Below are 24162 nucleotides of genomic sequence, written 5' to 3'. Positions count from 1 at the left end.
ACTGTATTGCTATATGACTGTATTACTATATGACTGTATTACTATGTGACTGTATAGCTATATTACTGTGTGACTGTATTACTATGTGACTGTATAGCTATATTACTGTATGACTGTATTGCTATATCATTCTGTTACTATATGACTGTATTGCTATATGACTGTATTACTATATGACTGTATTACTATATGACTGTATTACTATGTGAGTGTATTACAATGTAACTGTATTACTATATCATTCTGTTACTATATGACTGTATTGCTATATGACTGTATTACTATGTGACTGTATAGCTATATTACTGTGTGACTGTATTACTATGTGAATGTATTACTATGTGACTGTATAGCTATATTACTGTGTGACTGTATTACTATGTGACTGTATTACTATGTGACTGTATAGCTATATTACTATATGACTGTATTGCTATATGACTGTATTACTATATGACTGTATTACTATGTGACTGTATAGCTATATTACTTTGTGACTGTATTACTATATGACTGTATTACTATGTAACTGTATAGCTATATTATTGTGTGACTATTACTGTATTACTATATGACTGCAATACTGTGCGCATCATTCTATTACGACTGTATTACTGCACTGCACTGTAGACACCACACAGCACTGGCACTATGAGGGGCACTACCCTGACCTCCATGCACACAAGCAGTGTGTACCTCAATACAAAGCCGGCATCAGCAGCCCTCCCCGGACTGACGGGCACCCTGCTGGAGGGGAGGGCTTGGGAAAGTAAGCTGCTCTTCCTCAGGGCTGGCAGCTGCTGCCAAGGGGCGGGGGAAGGGCTACAGTCTCTGGAGATTACAGGGAGACAACAGTGCGAGGAGGGAGGGGGCGCCGGGCTGATCACTACACTGTGCACTGTCCATCCCCGCCGGGTGACAGCTGAGAGGACCTGTCGTTCCCGGGAGCAGCCTGTAACCCTTCATATACCGTCCTCGGCCGTTGCCAGGTAGGTTCCTCGCACCGGAGACTACACGGAGCATACAGCCAGCAGAGCGCTGGGGCTGCCACCTGTTTCCCGCAGTGTGTTGTGTGGTGTCCTGTTACCATGTGCTTGTGTTGTCTGAGCAGGGTTGCTGGGAGAAGCTAGTAGTGTGATGGGAGATCTGCAGGGTTCTTCTGAGGGGTGCCCTGTGTGCCAGGGCCGGTGGGCAGAGCAGCCTGGGGCCACAGACACATCCTGCTTCTCACGGATACAGGTGGTAGTGACGCTGAAGTGCCTGGAACTTTCTGACTGATTTATGAAAGTTTTCCAGTAGTGTGAACGGTGCCAAGTATATCTGCCACCTTGTTCCGCTACAGACCAGTGTAGGGTGACAAATAGTCTCTATTTCTCCATTCCATGGCGTTCTTGTGGGCACATTTTCACTTTTCTGCCATTGTTGCTTGTGTTTTTCCATGTTACAAAATCTGCAGCATCCATCTGTGAGTGTGAACTTATTTCTGGGCGTGTGGTGCATCCTACGGTTTTCTCAGCGAATTGCGTCTTTTTTGTGGCATGCTAATGCTCCATGTTCTTTATAACTTTGCTGGGAATTGTAGGGTATGTATCCAGAGCTGTCGCCCATTGAAAATACATGGAAGGGTTTGTGCCAGGGGGCATTGCCATATGCACAGGAGAGAAAGATGTGTCAAGTTAAGGCAGGGTTCACAATCCGTTTTTAATGCATGCGTTTTATACACTTGGAAATGATGCCATACAGCATAATATGTTTCCCATTGACTTCCCATTACGCAAAAAAACATGAGGGTAGATGAAAACGCAGTGTGAACCCACCCTTACTATTTCCTTTTTATTCAGCTTCATTTTGGATACAAAGCGTAGAAGACTTTGCTATTGTATTCAGTAAAAAAAAGTAAAACATGTTTTTACCATAATGTAAGGCTAGGTTCATACTGCGTTTTAGCAGTTTGTCAGAGGTATCTTTCGGCATCCCGATAAAAAAAGGGGGCAGTGGCCTGCACAAAGTGACTCCTAGTGACTCTGTTCAGAGCGCTTGCACTATTTCAAGTGGACTCAAAAGCACAGTCTGCTACGGTGTCCACTCCACTGAAAATAGTACACACTTGCCGAATTAAGTCACTAGGTGAATCCGTTCGGGCCATTAAAAAGGAATGGCGCATTCTGCCCCCCCCCCCCCCCCCGTTATCATAACTGTGTCCCATTTTTGTCGAAATGTTAACAGATACCTCAGACTGACGAATATATGTACTCTGCTCAAAAAAATTAAGGGAAGATAACACATACTAGATCTGAATGAATGAACTAATTGTATGAAATAATTTCGTCTTTCGTCATACAAAAATGATCAATGGAACCATGGAGGTCTGGATATGGAGTCACACTCAAAATAAAAGGAAAACCACACTACATCCAAGTTTGATGTAATGTCCTTAAAACAAGTCAAAATGAGGCTCAGTAGTGTGTGTGGCCTCCACGTGCCCCTATGACCTCCCTACAACGCCTGGGCACGCTCCTGATGAGGTGATGGATGGTCTCCTGAGGAATGTCCTCCCAGACCTGGACTAAAGAATCCGCCAACTCCTGGACAGTCTGTGGTGCAACGTGGCGTTGGTGGATGGAGCGAGACATGATGTCCCAGATGTGCTCAGTCGGATTCAGGTCTGGGGAAGGGGCGGGCCAGTCCATAGCATCAATGCCTTCCTCTTGCAGGAACTGCTGACACACTCCAGCCACATGAGGTCTAGCATTGTCTTGCATTAAGAGGAACCCAGGGCCAACCGCACCAGCATATGGTCTCACAAGGGGTCTGAGGATCTCATCTCGGTACCTAATGGCAGTCAGGCTACCCCCAAAGAAATGCCATCCCACACCATTACTGACCCACCACCATACCGGTCATGCTGGAGGATGTTGCAGGCAGCAGTAAGTTCTCCATGGCGTCTCCAGACTCTGTCACATGTGCTCAATGTGAACCTGCTTTCATCTGTGAAGAGCACAGGGCGCCAGTGGCGAATTTGCCAATCTTGGTTTTCTCTGGCAAATGCCAAAACGTCCTGCATGGTGTTGGGCTGTAAGCCCAACCCCCACCTGTGTACGTCGGGCCCTCCTACCACCCTCATGGAGTCTGTTTCTGACCATTTGAGTGGACTCATGCACATTTATGGCCTGCTGGAGGTCATTCTGCAGGGCTCTGGCAGTGCTCCCCCTGCTCCTCCTTGCACAAAGGCAGAGGTCCTACTGCTGTGTTGTTGCCCTCCTACGGCCTCCTCCACATATCCTGATGTACTGGCCTGTCTCCTGATAGTGCCTCCATGCTCTAGACACTACGCTGACAGACACAGCAAACCTTGCCACAGCTCACATTGATGTGCCATCCTGGATGAGCTGCACTACCTGAGCCACTTGTGTGGGTTGTAGACTCCGTCTCATGCTACCACTAGAGTGTAAGCTAATTTCCTATAATTTCCACCTGTTGTCTGTTCCATTTGCACAACAGCATGTGAAATTGATTGTCAATCAGTGTTCCTTCCTGAGTGGACAGTGTGATTTCACAGAAGTTACATTGGAGTTACATTGTGTTGTTTAAGTGTTCCCTTTATTTCTTTGAGCAGTGTATTATTTACAGATGCAGTGTTAGTTCAGCCTTAATTCAGAGGAAAGGCAGCAGCACTGTGGCTAGTTTCTGTATATACCTCTAGCTGAGTACCTGACCTTACCGGGTTTTCATACTTAAACCTTGCAGGAAAGAAAAAAGCAACAATGGCGCTATCATCCTCATATGTCATAATCATATTTCATCCTCATATCCCGATCTCATATTCCACCCCCCGCACTATTCTCTTCACCTGTCTGCTGGACAGTCCGCAAGATGTTAAAAAGTCCTGGACAATCTCTGAAGCCTGACAGTAACACGATTAAGAGATGTACTAGAAGGATTCATTCAACTCTACTATATTTTTGGTTGAAATATAAGTAACATGTGTACAACATTTTGTTAAAATATCTTCAGCCATTTGAAAGTTAAACTGGAAAAAAAAAAAAAATATATATATATATATCCAGTCATGGCCGTAAATGTTGGCGCCTCTGAAATTTTTCTCACAGAAAAGGATTGCAGTAACACATGTTTTGCTATACACTTGTTTATTCCCTTTGTGTGTATTGGAACTAAACCAAAAAAGGGAGGAAAAAAAGCAAATTGGTCATAATGTCACACCAAACTCCAAAAATGGGCTGGAGAAAATTATTGGCACCCTTAACTTAATATTTCTCTATAAACATAGATAATCCCCATGCGTGTTTTTTGGTTGCACACCCTTTGGAAAAAATAACTTAAATCAGTTGCTTCCTATAACCATCAATAAGCTTCTTACACCTCTCAGCCGGAATGTTGGACCACTCTTCCTTTGCAAATTGCTCCAGATCTCTCTTATTGGAAGGGCGCCTTTTCCCAACAGCAATTTTAAGATCTCTCCACAGGTATTCAATGGGATTCAGATCTGGACTCATTGCTGCCACTTCAGAACTCTCCTTTGATCGCGGTGTCTAAAGGTCCTGAAGTTAACTGCCGGTTAGCTCAGGGATGCTGATCGGGATCACCGCGATTATGTCCCGATCAGCTGTGAGGACGGCTGGAGATACCTTACCGTGCTCCAAGCTGTCCAGTTGTCGCTCCTTTAGGCTAGGACTCCACTGTGATTTTTGCCCTGTGATTTTTGTGGCATAAAAACGCCAGAAAAACTGCCACAGTTTTTCCCTGCGTTTTGGCGTTTTTTCTGGCGTTTTTACCTTTGTGTCGAATTTGCCTTTTTTGGAACCTTTTGCGTTTTTTTTTTACAAAATAGTTGGGTACCAAAAAAAAAGAAGGATGCAGTAGGGATGTAAAAATGTAAAAAATGTATTTAACTAAATGTTTATTTTTTATAACAAAGTTTTAATATATTTTTTTGTAAAGTGTGTGTGTGTGTTTAACTTATTTTTTATTTTTTTTATGTAGTACTACTACTCCCAGCATGGAACACACTGTTCCATGCTGGGAGTAGTAGTACCTGTACTATAGATATATCGCCTCGGGTGTCAGTCTGACAACCGATGCGATCCTCCATTATATAGCAGAGAAGCGGAGCGGCTCTATACATCGCTCCCATCTCTGCTCTGTACTCTGAGTGATGTTCTATTCATATTTTCCACCCAGAGCTGTGATTGGCCAGATGGTTGCAGCCAATCACAGCTCTGAGGAAAATATCAATGAATGAGTGGCCGGCCCGGAGTAGAGTGCAGAGCAGGGATGCGAGCAATGTATACAGCCGCTCTGCATCTCAGCAATAGACAGGACGATCACAGCGGGTGTCTGTAGTTACATCCACTGTGATGTCTGCAGGTACTACTACTCACAACATGGAGCACACTCTGCTCCATGCTGGGAGCTGTAGTACCTGCATTAATAGACAGATTGCAGCCAGTGTAACTTCTGACACCTGCTGCGATCTGTCTATTAATGCAGGTACTACAGCTCCCAGCATAGAGCAGAGTGTGCTCCATGTTGGGAGTAGTAGTACTTGTAATTGAGGAAAGATCACTGCAGGTATCACTCCTGACACCCGCTGTGATCCTCCGGTATAATGTATGGATGCGGCCGGCACTCTCCTATGGTCCCCTGCACGCCGTATATATACACATTCCGATTTCTCACAGAGAGCTGTGATTGGCTGGAACCATCTGGCCAATCACAGCTCTCTACGGGAATATGAATAGGTGTATATATACGGCAGGGCAGGGGACCATAGAAGAGCGCCCGCCGCATCTATACATTATACAAGAGGATCCCAATGTCAATTAGTACAGGTACTACTACTCCCATCATGGAACAGTGTGTTCCATGCTGGGAGTAGTAGTACTACCTAAAAAATGTAAAAAAAAAAAAAAAAAGTGAAAAACACACACACACTACATTTTTGTTATTGTCGGCTACATTTTTAGTGCTTTACCCGCTCACATAAATTGATCCCTGTTTAAAAATTAATAAACATTTCATAATAAAAAAGATACATTTCGTTAGATACAATTTTTTCCATCACTACTTTATTTTTTTTATTATAATTTTTTATGGTACCCTACGAAATTTTAATAAAAAAGGTATCTCCATAATTTTTTTGGATCGCTAAAGTCCAAAAAAGAATAAAAACTGCCTGCAAAAACGCAACATTTAAAATCAACATGGCGTTTTTCTTGCCATTCTTGCTCTCCCATAGACTTCTATGGGAGGAAAACACCACGATTTCAGGGCAAAAAATGCCAAACTAGGTTTTGTCGGGCGTTTTGAAAATCCAGCCTCTGAGCCTGAAATTGCTGAAAAAAGGATTAAAAAAAACGCCAAACTGAAAAACGCCAAGTGAATCTGGCTAACATCTGGACGCGGCGCTTTTTTCACAGAAAAAACGCCGTGTGGGAAAATTGGCGTTTTTTACGGCATTTTTGCAAAAAAAACCTCAATGGAGTTCCAGCCTTACTGTTGCTAGCCATGGCAGGCATTAGTAAAGGAGCGCCGATAACACTGATCACTGCTGTGCTATGGCATAGCATTGATCAGTGGATGCAATCTACAGATTGCATGTAATAGTTCCCTATGGGTACTGAAAAAGTGAAAAAAAAATTATTAAATAATAAATGTGAATTAACCCCTTCCCAATATAAAAATATAAAAATGCCCTCTTATAAAAACACCCCTTTTTCCCATTAAGGGTACGTTCACACGGGCGTATCAACAGTGGATTTTACGCGGCGGATCCACCGCTGAAGGAACGCTACATGCTGCCTTTAGATGTGCCTGCTCGGAGCAGCAATACGCTGCTACGTGCAGATACACTAAAGCAATGTGTTAGTCGCTGTGCATGCGCGGTTTACTCGCACACATCGCGGCCACTCCCCCTGCTCCATGAGATTGGTTGTGAGCGACCACAATGTACGAGTACACTGCGCATGGGTGCTGCGACTCGCATATCGCAGTGTGTCTGCTCGTAGCGGTGTATTGCCGCTCCGAGCAGACACATCTAAAGACACCACGTAGCGGTCCTTAAGCGGCGGATCCGCAGCATAAAATACACTGTGGGTCCATCCGTGTGAACGTACCCTTAAATGGGTTATCCACCATAAGGTGATCTTAGTACTTACCTGCCAGAACTGGGTATTTCCTGTTGAATTTTGTTCTCTAAACTACACATCCCACAGTTCCATGCTTGAAAGTTTGAGATCACTTTCCTTCCTCCCACACATCAGCCACCCCACCCATTAAAACACAGGGTTTTCCAACCAGGGGGCCTACAGCTGTTGCTAAATTGAAGCAGGACATGCGCCCCCTGATCACCTGATTAGTGATGTCAGGTCTCGACGCACTGCAACCTGGAAAATCCCGAGACATGAGTAATTTTGTATACTATTAAAAATTAATATTGGGGCGATAATCACAGAAGAATTGTGAGAAAACCGTCACACACAGGTACAGACACTATGTTATGAACTATACTAACTTTACAGCCCCTGTAGCATAGTCAAACAAAAAAAGATCCTGGAATACCCCTTTAATCCCTTAAGGACCACAGGTTTTTCCGTTTTGGAATTTTGGTTTTTCCTCCTTACCTTTTAAAAATAACTCTTTCAATTTTGCACGTTAAAATCCATATGATGGCTTATTTTTTGCGCCACCAATTCTACTTTGCAGTGACATAAGTCATTTTACTGAAAAATGCAAAATGGAAAAAAAAATCATTGTGCGACGAAATTGAATGCCATTTTGTAACTTTTGGGGGCTTCTGTTTCTACGCAGTAAATTTTTCGGTAAAAAAGACACATTATCTTTATTCTGTAGGTCCATACGGTTAAAATGATACCCTCCCTACTTACCGTATTTATCGGGGTATACCACGCACCGGCCTATAACACGCACCCTCATTTTACTAAGGATATTTGGGTAAAAAAACTTTTTTACCCAAATATCCAAGGTAAAATGAGGGTGCGTGTGTGCGCGTGTATACCCCGATACACCCCCAGGAAAGGCAGGGGGAGAGAGGCCGTCGCTGCCCGCTTCTCTCCCCCTGCCTTTCCTGGGGTCTAGAGCGCTGCTGCCGGCCCTTCTCTCTCCCCTGGCTATCGGCGCCGCTGCCCATTCTGTCCCCCTGACTATCGGTGCCGGCGCCGATAGCCAGGGGGAGAGAAGCGGCGCCGACAGCCAGGGGGAGAGAAGGGGCAGCGGCACCCATTGCCGGCGCCACTGCCCCGTTGCCTCCCCCCATCCCCGGTGGCATAATTACCTCGGTCGGGTCCGCGCTGCTGCAGGCCTCCGGCGCGCGTCCCCTGCGTCGTTGCTATGCGCGGCGCACTGACGTCATGCGCCGCGCCAGGCAGCCCATAGCAACGACGTCGGGGACGCACGCCGGAGGCCTGCAGCAGCGCGGACCTGACCCAGGTAATTATGCCACCGGGGATGGGGGAGGCAACAGGGCAGCGGCGCCGGCAATGGGTGCCGCTGTCCCTTCTCTCCCCCCTGGCTGTCGGCGCCGTTTCTCTCCCCCTGGCTATCGGCGCATCAGGGGGACAGAACGGGCAGCGATAGCCAGGGGGGAGAGAAGGGCTGGCAGCAGGGCTCTAGACCCCCAGGAAAGGCAGGGGGAGAGAAGCGGGCAGCGACGGCCTCTCTCCCCCTGCCTTTCCTGGGGGTGTATCGGCGTATAACACGCACATAGACTTTAGGCTAAAAATTTTAGCCTAAAAAGTGCGTGTTATACGCCGATAAATACGGTATATAGGTTTGATTTTGTCGCACTTCTGGAAAAAATCATAACTACATGCATAAAAATGTATACGTTTAAAATTGTCATCTTCTGACCCCTATAACTTTTTTATTTTACCGCTTATGGGGCTGTATGGGGGCTCATTTTTTGCGCCGTAATCTGAAGTTTTAGTATTACCATTTTTGTATTGATCGGACTTTTTGATCGCTTTTTATTCATTTTTTCATGAAATAAAAAGTGACATAAAAAATACGTTATTTTGGACTTTGGAATTTTTTGCGCGTACGCCATTGACCGTGCGGTTTAATTAATGATATATTTTTATAGTTTGGACATTTACACACGAGGCAATACCACATATGTTTATATTTATTTTTATTTACATGGGTTTTTTTATGGGAAAAGGGGGGTGATTCAAACTTTTATTAGGGAAAGGGTTAAATGACATTTATTAACTTTTTTTTACACTAGTTTTTTGCAGTATTATAGCTCCCATAGGGACCTATAACACTGCACACACTGATCTTATACCCTGTTCACTGCAAAGCCATAGCCTGCATCTCAGGCTTGGAGCAATCAATCGCCAAAGGGACACGCCGGAGGAAGGTAAGAGGACCTCTGCTCGTGTCCCAGCTGATCGGGACACCGCATTTTCAGTGCGGTGGTCCCGATCAGCCCCACTGAGCATCCGGGCAGCTTTCACTTTCGTTTTAGACATGGCGTTCAACTTTGAACGCCGCGTCTAAAGGGTTAATAGCGTGCGGCACCGCACGCTATTAGCCCCGGGTCCTGGCTTCAGATACATGCCGGGACCGACCTGATATGACGCGGTGAGGCTAAAGCAGCAGAGCCTCGATAACACTGATCAATGCTGAGGCAAAGTCCTCATTGAACAGTGTATGCAATCACAAAAATTCATGTTATAGCAATAATATATATATATGGCATATCATTGAACAGTGCTATAGGGGTCAGAAGGACCTTTTTAAACATGCTATTTTTCATACAAAATGTTATAATTTTTTTAAAAGAAGTAAAACAAAACCCTATATAAATTGGGTATGATTTTAATCGTATGGAGCTACAAAATAAAGATAATGTATCATTTTTTACTGAAAAGTGCACTGCGTGGAAATGAAAGCACCCAAAAGTTACAAATTTCTGTATTTCTTTAAAGATTTTGCCCCACAAATAAGCCCTCATATGGGTCGGTAGGTGGAAAATTTTAAGTGTTATGATTTTTAGTAGGGGAGGAGGAAAAAACAAAAGTGCAAAAATAAAAAATGGCCCGGTCCTCAAGGGGTTAAAGTAGTACAATAAAATAAAACCTACATAAATTTGGTATTGTTGTATTCACATGGACCTACAAAATGGTGTGTGTCCCCCCCCCCCCCCCCCCCCCAATTTCATCCTCAAATTTTTTTTTTTTCCCCTGAAGATTTTCTTGTGAAATGATTGATGTAATTACAAAGTACAATTGGTGACGCAAAAACAAGCCCTTATATTGTCTTTAGGTGCAAAATTGAAAGAGTTATGATTTTTAGGGAGGTGAAAAAAAGTGCAAAAACAAAATTGGATGGGTCCTTAAGAGGCTAAACCTAGTCATAGGAGTATGCTCTTGTCCTTATATCCTGACCATATATCCCGACCTCAAATCTCGTCCTCATATCTCATCCTGATATCACTTCCTCATATCCTCTCCTCATAAAATTTTTTGACCCCTATAACATTTTTATTGTTCTGTATACAGTACTGGGCTGTATGAGTGCTAATTTTTTGCGCAGTAATCTGCTTTTTGTATTGGTACCATTTTGGTATTGATCAGACTTTTTGAACGCTTTTTACTTAATTTTTTTTCTGGGATATGATGCTATCAACATAAAAAATCGCACTTCTGTGTTTGTGTGTTTTTTTTTTTTTTTATGCTAACGCCATTGACCTTACGGGATATAATGTTATATTTTAATAATTCGGAGAGTTACTCACACGCCAATACCAAATATGTTTATTTATATTTTGTTTACATATTTTTTTTTTTATATGGAAAAGAGGGGTGATGTAAACTTTTAATATGGAAGGAGTTAATGTTTTTTTTTTTTTAATATACTTTATTAGTCCCCTTTGGGAACTTTTAGGAGGAATCATTAGATTTCTCATACTGATCAATGAACAAAGTGAAATTAAAATAGTAAAAGATAGTTTAGCAAATTTGGTGGTTTTCTTTTTTATGCCATTTTACGCCATTGGTTGGGCCAACATGTTATTTCGATACTTTAGGCCGGCCTGATTACAGCAATACCAGATTTGTATAGTTTTCATCATGTTTAACTAATTTTTAAAAAATTCTTAACTTTTTCGAATTTTTTTGATTGCCATTTGTTTACCCCTGTAGCTTTTATTTATTTATTTTTTTTATTTTGCATACTAGGCTGTATGAGGGATAATTTTTTGCACCATAATCTGTTTTTTGTATCGGTACTATTTTGGTATTGATCTGACTTTTGAATCGCTTTTTAACTTTTTTTTCTGGAATATTATAAAAATAGCAATTCTGTGGTTTGGTATTTTTTTAACATTTACGTAATTTACCGTATGGGATACATAATATTACATTTTAATAGTTCGTACAATTAAGCACGCAGCAATACTAAATATGTTTTTTTATTATTATTATGTTTACATGTTTTTATATAGGAAAAGGGGGTGACTTGAACTTTTAACATGGAATGTTACACAATGTGTGTCTTTTAAACTTTTATTAAAACTTTTTTTTTTTTTTACACTTTATTAGACTTTTTGGAGGAATCATTAGATTCCTCATACAGATCAATAGAGTTCTATTGAACTCCATTGATCTGTGTGCTCTGTGATCCAGCCAGGCTCTATCAATGACAGAGTCACGGGACAGCAGGGAACAGCAGAGAACAGAGGTAAGCCCTCAGGCTACCTCTATAGTGGATCTCCCCCCGCAATAGCCCACCAGTGAGCATTCACATGTCCCTTTAGATGGCGACAGCGGCGATCTAAAGGGTTAATAGCCAGCCGTGGTGATCGCCGCATGCTGGCTATTAGTGGTGGCCCCCAACTACTGAGAACAGCCGGGGGCTGCAGATTATGGAACGGGCTGGAGACTGCTGAGCGCCATACAGACTGCTAAGCGCCTCCTGCTTGCCCGAAGCCGGGCTAAGGGCCGGAAAAATTCACCTGCCCGGCGCCCGGAACTGCATGTCCCAGGCGTCGGGCGATAGGAATTCCACATCCCTGTCAGTGCAGTTCTATTGAACTCCATTGATCTCGCCCCTTGCATCAATATGCGATCTAGAGGAGAGCTCAGACTACACTGTCTGACTTCCTTATAACACACTTTCCCTCTCTGCCGGGCTTTATTAATCAGGCCCCAGGTGACGGTTTCTCCCAGATCAGGTAGGGAAACACACTCTTTCCCGGCCTGACTATCACTATATATATATATATATATATATATATATATATAGATAGATAGATAGATATATAGATATATATATATATATATATATATATATATATAACACGTTAACGTAGGTAAGATAATTTTCCATGACCGATAATGCCCGTATACAAGAAGGAAATCTAAATGATTGTATATACTGGAATACAGTACAATATAGACAATATAGAAGTAGATACCAGCTGTATACAGGATCTAAATGCCATATAAGTGACTATATACAGTATCATATAGAAGTAGATGCCAGCTGTACACAGGATCTGTATCCCATATAAGTGATTATATAAAGGACCATATAGAGCAGTGTTTCTCAAGCACGGTCCTCAAGTACCCCCAACAAGTCATGCTTTCAGGATTTCCTTAGTCATACACAGGTGATATAACTGTGGTGATGCCTTATTCACTAACTATAATTATATAACCTGTGAAAGACTAAGGAAATCCAGAAAACATGACCTGTTGGGGGTACTTGAGGACCGCTCTTGAGAAACACTCAAGATCTGTATACCATATAAGTGATAACAGTTACATCTAGTGACTCGCAATTACGTCTTTTTTGATCTCTTTCCTTTTCTTCTCCATCCACCTCAGACCGTCATGACGACTTCATCTAGCCTCTGGAAAGCTCTGCAGGACAAACATGTTAGGCTCCGCATTTTTCCAGTGCCCTCCCCTCCTTTACACAATTTCCGCATCTATAGGCTCCCAAACTGTAATAATGCACTCCTTGGTGACCTACATAGGGAAAGGGCAGGAAGGTAGGTAGCCAAGTAGGTAGTTAGGTAGCCAGATATGTAGGTAGGTAACTAGGTAGGTAGGTAGCCAGGCATGTGGGTAGGTAGCTAGTTAGGTAGCCAGGTATGTATGTATCCAGGTAGCTAGTTAGGTATTTAGGTAGCAAGGTATGTAGTAGGGCTGCACGATATATAGCAATCGAATTGTGATAATTGCAGATTTCAATATAACGATTTGGCACTTGGCAAAATTTTGCGATTATCTAGCTGGTAGGAGAGACATTGGGTCTCACGCCAGAGGGGCCGGGCCGTGCGCACGGGAGACGATGATCTGGGGAAACACGGGAGCAGAGTCGAGCTCCGGTGGCAGCTGTATGCTGTGATTCGGCTATGGTCCGGGCCCTCCATTGTGTGGCCGACTGTCTCTCCTTCCAGCAGTGCCTAGCGCTGGGAGAAGGTGAATTAACCCCTCCACAACTGGCCGCCGTATGTATATGGCGCAGCCGTGTGGCGGGTCTATGAAGCCAGCTCAGGAGCTGAGCTCGCTTCATACTGGCTAATCCTGGACATCACCGATCCGGGTGATTAACCCTTTAGATGTCGCAATCAGCATTGATCACGGCATCTAAAATGCCGAAAACAAGTGCCCGTAGCTCAGTGGAGCTGATCGGGACATCCATGGGGTCCCGATCAGCTGAGAGGATGGGCAGAGGTTCCCTAACTGCCTCTGGCTCGTCTGATCTGCGCCCCAATAATGCAGGCAGCATCAGTAGCCTGTAGTAATGGAGCACCGATAATACTGATCAGTGCTGTGCTATAGCTTCAGTGCTGTGCTATCTTATGGCACAGCATTGTTCAGTGTCTGCAATCACAAGATTGCAAGTAGTAGAACCCATGGCAGTATTTTCCAAACAGGGTGCCTCCAGCTGTTGCAAAACTACAACTCCCAGCATACCCAGACAGTCTTTGGCTGTCCGGGCATGCTGGGAGTTGTCGTATTGCAACAACTTGAGACACACTGTTTGGAAAACACTGCCCTAATGCCCTTTGGCCTAGGGATAAAAAAAAAAAATAGCAAAAAAATAAATAAAAGTGGTAATAAATGTGAATAAGCCCCTCCCCTGATAAACATTTAAATCACCCCCTTTTTCCCTATTTTTAAATAAAATAATGTAAACAAAAATCAACATACATGGTATTGCCGTGTGCGTAAATGCCTGAATTATGAAAATATAACATTAATGAAACTGCAAGGTAAACGTAAAAAAAATAAAATAAAATAACAGGATTGCAAATTTTTGGTCACTTCATATACCAGAATTTTTTTTCTATAAAAAGTGATCAAAAAGTCCCATCAAAACAAAAATAGTACTGATTAAAACTACAGATCACGGCACCCAAAATGAGTCCTCATATAGCCCTACACTACTCTTTTTTCTAACAAAAATGTCTAAGTTTTAGGTAGTAAATGAAAACAGAATAATGAATAAAGATTATGTCATTTATATTGAAAAGTGCATTGCGTAGAATCTACCCCCTATTTTTATAGAGGAAACCCCCAATAACCTACTTGGTGTTTTGCTTCTGTCATCCTTGAGGTCGTCTGTCAAACATTGAGCAGCAAGTGTTTAATTCTCTTGCAGCGCCATCATAGGACATTTTAAAGGGGTACTCCACTGGCCAGTGTTCAGAACTAAATGTTCCAAATGCTGTGTTAATTCTGCGGGGGTCGCCCACGCCCCCTGGTGATGTCAAGACAGCGTCCCCTCAATGTAAGTCTATTTGAGGGGCGTGACCATGACATCATGGGGCGTGGCCAACCCCCTCAGCGTGAACACAGTATTCGGAACATTTAGTAACTGTCCAGAGTAGGAGCAAATCCCCATAGCAAACCTATCCTGCCGTGGACAGTTCCTGACATGGACAGAGGTATCAGCAGAGAGCACTGTGGTCTGATGGAAAGGAAATTCAAAAAGAAAAGAACTTCCTGTGGAGCATACAGCAGCTGATAAGTACTGGAAGGATAACAATTTTTAAATAGAAGTAATTTACAAATGTTTAGGTTTTTAGAACAAGTTGAGTTAAAAAAAAAAAATTTTTTCCAGTGGAGTACCCCTTTAATAATTGATCCTCTCCTTATAAAACATTGTGAATTTAAGGGACCGTTCTATCAAATAGTTTTTTTTTTGTGCAATATTCATCAACAAATAATGTATTGTGGTTCTGTGAGCATTTAGTACTTGAGCTTAAAAGGGTACTTTTGCTCTTGTTATCAGATGTTTTTTATTGTAAGATGTGTCACATGCTAATAACATAAAATAAAAGGATTATTTAAAAAAAAAAAAAAAAAGGGGAGATAAATCATACCCCCTATCCAGAGGGGCAGCAAACGCTGGGGTCCCCCGCTATCTCCTGTACAGGGGGTGGCTACTCAACTGCCTTAGGCATGGTCCGGCCCCCACTCTTGAAGACAGGCTTCAGTGACGGGCCCCTCAGCAGATCATAAGGTGAGCCGAGATTGGAGGCAGGAGTGCGGCTAGTAAGTAGCTGGCCCCCGTACAGGAGATTGTGGGGGGCAACATTGATCACACCCCCGTGCAATCAGAAACTTATGCCCTATCCTGTGGACAGGAGATAAGTTTTATTTCTCCTATTTCTTTAAAACTCCTGAGTACTAGGGGAAACTATTAGCAGTTTATTGCTACTGCACAGTAACCTCTTTATAATAATAGGGGAATAGGATTAAAATGAATGACAGCTCTATTGTTCTCTGATCAGCCTAGATAAACATGACCTAGATAGACAGGGACAATGACAAGTAGAAAATGTAAAGGAGAATGAGTAGTATCCTAGCTTTTCCAGTCTTAGCTGCAGTCTAAATACATATCATCCCTAAATGGAAATCCATCTTTTCTATCTAGTCTCAGCAGCAATTTCACAAAATACCCAGTTTCACATAAGTAACCCTGCTCTTCCAGTATCAGCAGCAATTTGGGTAAGACCACTTGTACTCAGTCTCAGAAAGTATTACCTTCGCTATTTTGTTTTCCCAGTCTCAGCAAAAGTCTCAAAAAGGTATCATCATTGAGTTGCAAACCAGCTTCCCAGTCTCAGAAGTACTAATTCACTGTCCCTTGGTTGGACCCCCCCCCCCTGGAGGTACGGTGAATTTGATAAGTAATGTAAGAATTACTCTAGACGTGTACAGCTCCTGGAGGGAGGTGCGGTGCTCTAATTCAGCCACCACCTCCAACCTGGCCTGACTAATAATCTGAAAGAGAATGCTAAGCAAGAGGGGATGATTTTGTAAATTACATTAACCCCTTAGGGACTCGGCCCATTTTCACCTAAAGGACTCAAAACAATTGTCATGACTGACTGCGGGGACAGGGAGAGTGAGCCCTAAACTGACCCTAAAATAACTCTCCTTACCTACTTGCCCAACAACATAGTGGCGCCAGTCCCACACTGCGCTACATTGCAATGGCATAAAAACTAATATATACATAGTCGGTCACAGGCCAGAAACAGAAACGGAAAACTACTGGAAAACCAGATATACCAGACAGGATACAAATACTAACAGGGCAGAATATAGTGTATAAACAAGCAGTTCACAAACCGGAATCCAGATAAATGGCAGACATGATAAAATGAACAAGACTAGGTATGGAACAGGTATACAGCAGAATCCAAGAAATTGCAGGGGATGAACGGAATAACAGTGCTAAAACACTAAACTGATCAGGTAACATTTGACACTGGGACACAGAACAAACAAACTGGACACCCCAATCCACAAAAGGAGTAGCCATTATAATAAAGCCAAATAGACTACTGGCCAGAGGACACACTCCACACTGTGATCAGGATGCTGACCCAATAGGAAACAGAAATAAAATATATGAAACTAAGACCAGAACCAGATGAGTCTTAATAGACTCCAGGATACCAAACAGGAATTAATACATACAGAGTACAGGTAAAACTAGACTAAAACCGGATGAGTCTGAACAGACTCCAAGATACCAAACAGGAATATAACATACAGAGCACAGGTAACACTAGACTAACACAGTGTGAACACAGACTAAGCAGACCGGACATACTAATCCTAAAACCGACAAATGTAACAGACTAAAATGTACAATAAACAAGACTATTTAAAACCGGTCACTAGGGGTCACCCTCCTAGTGGCCGGCTGCAGCCTGGCGTGACGTAACGCCTGAAAAAGGACTGATTTTGGCCTGGCAATCAGTCCTTTTTCATTTAGGCTGCTCTCACTCCCTGCCTGTCAATGAGACAGGCGGGAGCGAGCGCATTGGCTCCCTGGCCACTGGCTGGGAGGCCACTCCTCCCGCACGTGTCGTCGCCGCCGCTGACCCTGCACGTCCGCTGCTGGACTCTGCAGTATCAGTAAGTATCAGAAGGAGGGGGACAGGGGGAACTGGGTATGTGTTTGTGACAGGGGGAACTGGGTATGCGGGGGGGGGGCTGTGTGTGACGGAGGGTACGGGGTATGCGGGGGGCAGGATGTTTGTGACGGAGGGAACGGGCGTAGCGCCGCATGGCACTAAGTTATAGTTCATCTACACAGGGTGCCTCCAGCTGTTTCACTACTACAACTCCCAGCATTCCCTGACAGCCAATAGATGCCAGGGCAAGCTGGGAGTTGTAGTGGTGAAACAGCTGGAGGCACCCTGTGTAGATGAACTAAGGGCGGAAGTCCTCCCCAGCATGCATCAGTGACGTAGTGCCTGCTGGTGAAGTCTGCCTGGTAGTGAGCACACTACCAGGCTGACAAAAAGTTATTTTTAATATAGTAAAAAAAATAAAAAATTAAAAGCAGGGAGGGGGTTAAGGGTAGATGAGCAATAGGCAGGGACAGGAAAAAAAAATATAGGATGGTAGGAGCTACCCTTTAACCATGGCTAAAACTCAGATAAAATCACAAGATAAATACAAGGTAAATGCTCAAGCAGACATAGTCAGAGTATTGCACATCATAATAGCATTATTGCACAAAATAACCAGCAGACAATGCAGGAGAACTCTGGTTAAAATAGACACACCCGAGATCTCATTGATTCTGAGCATTAACCATTCACAATCCAGGGAGAATAGAAAACTGCTCAGAACAAACTAGTGTGTGAAAAACACCTAAACAGAAAAATACATAAACAAATAAACGGACATTACAACAATTTTCATTTTTGCACTTTCGTTTTTTTCCTCCTCATTTTCTAAAAATCATAACGCGTTCAATTTTGCACCTACAGACCCATATAAGGGCTTTTTTTTTGCTTCACCAATTGTACTTTGTATTGACATTAAATATTTTTAACCCCTTAAGGACTCAGGGTTTTTCCGTTTTTGCACTTTCGTTTTTTCCTCCTTACCTTTTAAAAATCATAACCCTTTCAATTTTCCACCTAAAAATCCATATTATGGCTTATTTTTTGCGTCGCCAATTCTACTTTGCAGTGACATTAGTCATTTTACCCAAAAATGCACGACAAAATCGAAAAAAAAACGCCATTTTGTAACTTTTGGGGGCTTCCGTTTCTACGCAGTGCATATTTCGGTAAAAATTACACCTTATCATTATTCTGTAGGTCCATATGGTTAAAATGATACCCTACTTATATAGGTTTGATTTTGTCGCACTTCTGGAAAAAATCATAACTACATGCAGGAAAATTTATACGTTTAAAAATGTCATCTTCTGACCCCTATAACTTTTTTATTTTTCCACGTACGGGGCGGTATGAGGACTCATTTTTTGCGCCGTGATCTGAAGTTTTTATCGGTATGATTTTTGTTTTGATCGGACTTTTTGATCACTTTTTATTCATTTTTTAATGTTATAAAAAGTGACCAAAATATGCTTTTTTGGACTTTGGAATTTTTTTGCGCGTACGCCATTGACTGTACGGCTTAATTAATGATATATTTTTATAGTTCGGACATTTACGCACGCGGCGATACCACATATGTTTATTTATTTATTTTTTTACACTGTTTTATTTTTTTTATGGGAAAAGGGGGGTGATTCAAACTTTTATTAGGGAAGGGGTTAAATGACCTTTATTAACACTTTTTTTAAACTTTTTTTTTGCATTGTTATAGGTCCCATAGGGACCTATAACACTGCACACACTGATCGCTCATCCTGATCACAGGCGTGTATTAACACGCCTGTGATCAGCATTATTGGCGCTTGACTGCTCCTGCCTGGATCTCAGGCACGGAGCAGTAATTCGTCGATCGGACACCGAGGAGGCAGGTAAGAGCCCTCCCGGTGTCCGATCAGCTGTTCGGGACGCCGCGATTTCACCGCGGCGGTCCCAAACAGCCCGACTGAGCAGCCGGGATACTTTCAGTTTCACTTTAGAAGCGGCGGTCAGCTTTGACCACCGCTTCTAAAGGGTTAATACCGCACATCGCCGCGATCGGCGATGTGTGGTATTAGCCGCGGGTCCCGGCCATTGATTAGCGCCGGGACCGACGCGATATGATGCGGGATCGCGGCGCGATCCCGCTTTATATCGCGGGAGCTGGCGCAGGACGTAAATATACATCCTGCGTCGTTAAGGGGTTAAACATAATCTGCGGCAAAACAAAAAAATATATATTTGTGGGGTGAAATGAAAAAAAATGCCATTTTGCTAATTTTAGGGCTTCCGTTTTTACGTAGTGCACTTTTCTTTAAAAATTACACCTTTTTTTTAAAAAAAAGTATTTGTTTATTACATTTTTGTTGCCTAAAAACAAACAGCACAATAAAGTGCAACACACAACCAGTGTCTCTGTAGGTCCGCATGTCAACTCCATCACTATGACAGGACTAAGATAACAGAATGGCAATCAGTCACATAAGGAAGGAGCATCCCAAGTACCATCCAGAGAAGCCCCACACCAAGACAAGCATACATTCACACTACCACACATCCCAATGACTCCGACCTCCCCCCAAAACCCAACCCCCCTTGTAAAACCAATATCCTAGCATAAAGAAGTTAATGGGCCACCCCAGATGGAAGGTCTGCCGACACATCTAGTAAAAGCCAAGGAGTTCACACCTTGTCAAATTTCTTCGGGCACCTGCGACTCTTATACAGCTTGGTACAAGTCAGGAGCCCGCTCCGTACACCCTGAGCCCCGGTGTGAGGTGCAGCCTTGGGTCCCATGCGAGTCTGCATCCGATCCCGCACCTGCTTGCCCAATACAGGGCTAAATCTATTAAAAATTCACCTGCCCGGCACCCGGAACTACATGTCCCAGGCGTCAGCCGATAGGATTTCCACATCCCTGATGAACCCAGTGTGATCAGGATGAACGAGAGAGCCAATAACACCATATAGGCGAGTAGCCAATATTTTATCAAATATTTTAATATCAACATTCAATAGGGAGATTGGTCTATAGGAATCAGGTAACAATGGATCCTTCCCAGGCTTGGGGAGTACCACTATCAGCGCCTCCCTCATAGAGTCCAGAAGAGAGTCAGCCACAGCCAAAGAGTGAAAAGAGAGTATAGGGGACAAACGCTCCTCATTCATCCCATACCAATCTCCAATTAACCCATCCAAATCCAGGGTCTTCCCATGGGGAAGATCCTTAATAGCCTGAGCCACCTCCTCCAGCATAAACGGGGTATCTAACGCCTCTGCTTGAGCACGGCTGACCTGTGGAAGGGAATTTCCCCCTGACAGGGTCTAAAAGGAGCAGAATAAAGAGAGGAGTAGAAATCCCTAAAGAGTTGATTAACTGAGGTTCAGACAATATGGAACCATCCCCCCCCCCTTAATACAAGGAATAGAAGCGGCAGGGCGACTAGCCTTCGCTAAGTACGCCAAAAGTTTCCCATTCCTATCACCAAATGCAAATAGCGCCGCTTCCCTATCTGCCAACCTCAGTTGAACCCTATCCCTCTGGACCACCAGTAGAGACCTCTGCGCCTTAGTCCAAGCCCTTTCACTATCAGGTGTAGGATCTCTAATATAAGCGGCCTCTAAATCACCAACATCTTGCAACAACTTATGCTCCGTGGCTGACCTGAGTTTCCGCTGACCCACTACCCCCCGCAATAAAAGTGCCCCTACTCGTAGCCTTGTAAGCACCCCACTGAATTAGGGGATCAGGATATGAAACAGCATTATGCTCCCAGTACTCAGTATGGGCAACCCCTAAGGCCTCCACTACCACCTCAGCCTGTAGCCATCCAGGGTGCATGCACTAGAAACAGGAGTAGGGACTAGGACCTAGATTGAGAACTACCAATATAGCAGAGTGATCTGAGATCCCTCTAGGGGTGTAGGAAACATCTCTTACTGCCTGGAGGAGACCCTCGGAAGCCAGAGCGAGATCATTGCGAGAGAAGGATCTATGGGCAGCCGAGTAGAAGGAGAAAGCAGATGCCGAGGGATAGTAGTAAGAAGAAGTAAGGAATATGGAAAGAACTCCAGCTAAGGTGCAGATCAAATCAGTATAGCTTTATTTTACATCACGCCAGAAGTAACAGGTCGGAAGTGACGTGTTTCAGCCTTAGTCATACTCGATATCCGGACCAGGGGTGCTCAATATCCGGACCAGGGGTGAGCTGGCTTTGTTTCTATATTATCCTAGTAAGAAGAAGTACACCTGACACTTCTCTTCACACACCCGATGGAACCTTATCAATATGACACACTTTTGCAGCTGCTCTGTAGATGCACTGATAGTGGTGGTGCTAAGCTTGTGAAAGATACAGATCAATGTATATATGAACAATTGTAGAAAGTAGACAAGCGTACTCACCACGTTGTTTGCTTCATCTGTGCTTTTATTCACACGAATACAGAGATGTAGGTGCAGGGGGATGCCAGAGGAGGGAGGTGCGTATGGGCTACGGAACCGTCTCGCGCTACATGTGCTTCATAAGGCCCCTTACTACGTAACAGGTAGAAAGGTGTGTTTAAAATGGCCCCCACTGGAAGGGGTAACCTAGGCAACATATATACAAACCAGTACAAATCACATACACCCAGTGTAAAACCAAGGGGACAAGATAAAAACAATGTATAAAAAACACAACAAATCTACCTCAAGGAGGTCACAGGATCTGCACCTTAAAGGTTCTGGATTGAACATCTAAATACCATAGATCTATATCAATAGATTAATTACAAAAACGAACACTGAGCTCACTGCGCTCATTCAGACGGTCCTGTTACGTTTAAATGTGCAATCCAGAACGCTTCTTTTTGTAACAGTTGTAGATCGTTATCCCCGAAATTAACTGACTTTTCCACCCTTTCTAGGGCTCCAAACTTCAGTGTTTCTGGGGAACCTCTGTGTATGTCTTGCATATGACTAATATATTTCGAGGCTCCTACACCTGTCTTTAAAGATCGGAGGTGTTCTCTCACTCGATGAAACAAGGGTCTAACTGTTTTACCAATATAATAGAAACCGCAACGTAAAGCGTAAATGGTGTGTGTGGACCGGCATGTAATAAAATGCTTGATTTGAATGGTGTGTTCACCTAACTTTATCAGAGCACTATTAGATTGAACTTACAGAATGAGCATGTTCTGCATGAAAAATTCCCGTGGGGTCTAATGCTATCAAGCCAGGTCTCACTTAGGTTTTTGGGGGTTTGTTTCTTTTTTATGAAATTTTATAAAGTTCTATTCTGTTTATACGTAATCATGGGTTTTTATTCAGTAAATTATTTCATGTCTTCATCTCGTTCTACCATATACCAATTACTATAGATTGTTTGTTTTATTTTATTGTTCGTTGGGCTATTTTGAAAAGAGAAAATGCACCTGTTAGGTTGTTTTTTCTTTTTAGATTTTTTAAAAAGTTCACTCCTTGATAAGGAGTCAGCTCTCGATTTTGCTTGATCGATAACTATCTGAGGATACCCTCGTTGTAGGAGGCGACTGAACTAAATCTGCTGCTTGTTGCTGAAAAACTCCTGAATTATTATTAATACATTTTAAACGGATGAATTGACTATAGGGGATGCTATTTTTTGTCTGAACAGGGTGCGAAGATTCGTAATGAAGAAGTGAATTTTTTGCAATCGGTTTTCTGAAACCAGACGTCACCAATTGATTAAAGCAAAAAAAAAGGGAGAAGTACACCATGTAGCGCACACCCAATCAATGTACAAAAAATCTTTATTAGAAAATGCATAAATCACTTTAATCGATGTCAGAGGTCACGTGTAAGCGCTCTGCGTAGCGCAAAACCGGTCGACTTACCTGGCGTTCTTGTTGCGTGGACCAGCGATCCCGAATAAAACTTCTTGCTGTTTCCGTGAGTGCCGTCTGCGATCTCTTCTTTCAAGATAAATCACTTTAGACAACAAGAAACCCCCTAATGTGGGAAAAGTAACTGCATCTACTACTACATCAGGGAATGCCCCTATAGGAAACCAGTCAGAAGAGGGCGCCGAAAGAAATATGGCTCCAAGGAAGAACCCAACGAGGAAAAGAAAAACTGTGACCTGGCGCCAGTAACGTCAGTTAATATTGTCACCAACTTAACAGACATTTATCTGAATCAGGATTGTCTTGCGGCTCTAAGTAGGGGCTTAAATTTTGGCCTCACTGAGAGCTTTAACTATACTCTATTTAAAATCGATTTTTTTAAGGCAGTGAGAAAGCTTAATTTTAAAAGTTTTTTTCATGTGTTCATTTTAATAAAGATTCAGCAAAACATATAGAGATGGAGGGTGAACAGAAGTGTGTTAGAGGTCCACTAGGGTTTAGCATTGTTCAGGAATTCAGCACACAAGAGAACATGCTCATTAGGGATCTAACTGGGTTAGCAGAAGGAATTGATTTATCTGAGCACACACGAACTGACCCCAATACAAGCACTGATACTTTTACAGGAGGTAATTCCTCCCACTTTAACCCCCTGATTACAGCGGGCAGTGCAATTGACCTATTCTATCACGCAGTATGCAGATAAATCAAAGTGCAGATATACCCCTTAGTACAGCCAAGCCTACCGAATAAAGAGAAAAAGGAACGATATCGTTATATCGAAAGCGGACAAAGGTGGTTTGGTTGTAGTGTGGTGGAGGGAGGACTATCATAGAGAGGTTATGCTACAGCTGAGTGATAGATTGGTATATGAATCTCTGTCTCAA

At 43.1% G+C, this 24162-nt stretch overlaps 1 protein-coding gene across 1 annotated transcript in view; it reads left to right on the top strand.

Annotated features, from left to right (window-relative positions):
* The first annotated feature begins 857 nt into the window (after positions 1 to 857).
* Positions 858 to 24162, top strand: part of COBL (cordon-bleu WH2 repeat protein) — a 612569-nt gene continuing 589264 nt past the window's right edge. Inside the window, exon 1 of the mRNA XM_056520341.1 lies at positions 858 to 989. The gene's annotated coding sequence lies outside the window, so the exon portion shown is untranslated. The remainder of the gene's footprint in view (positions 990 to 24162) is intronic.

Source organism: Hyla sarda, chromosome 5, assembly GCF_029499605.1.
Source record: "Hyla sarda isolate aHylSar1 chromosome 5, aHylSar1.hap1, whole genome shotgun sequence".
NCBI classification, from domain to species: Eukaryota; Metazoa; Chordata; class Amphibia; order Anura; family Hylidae; genus Hyla; species Hyla sarda.
This window is presented reverse-complemented; position numbering and strand designations above follow the sequence as displayed.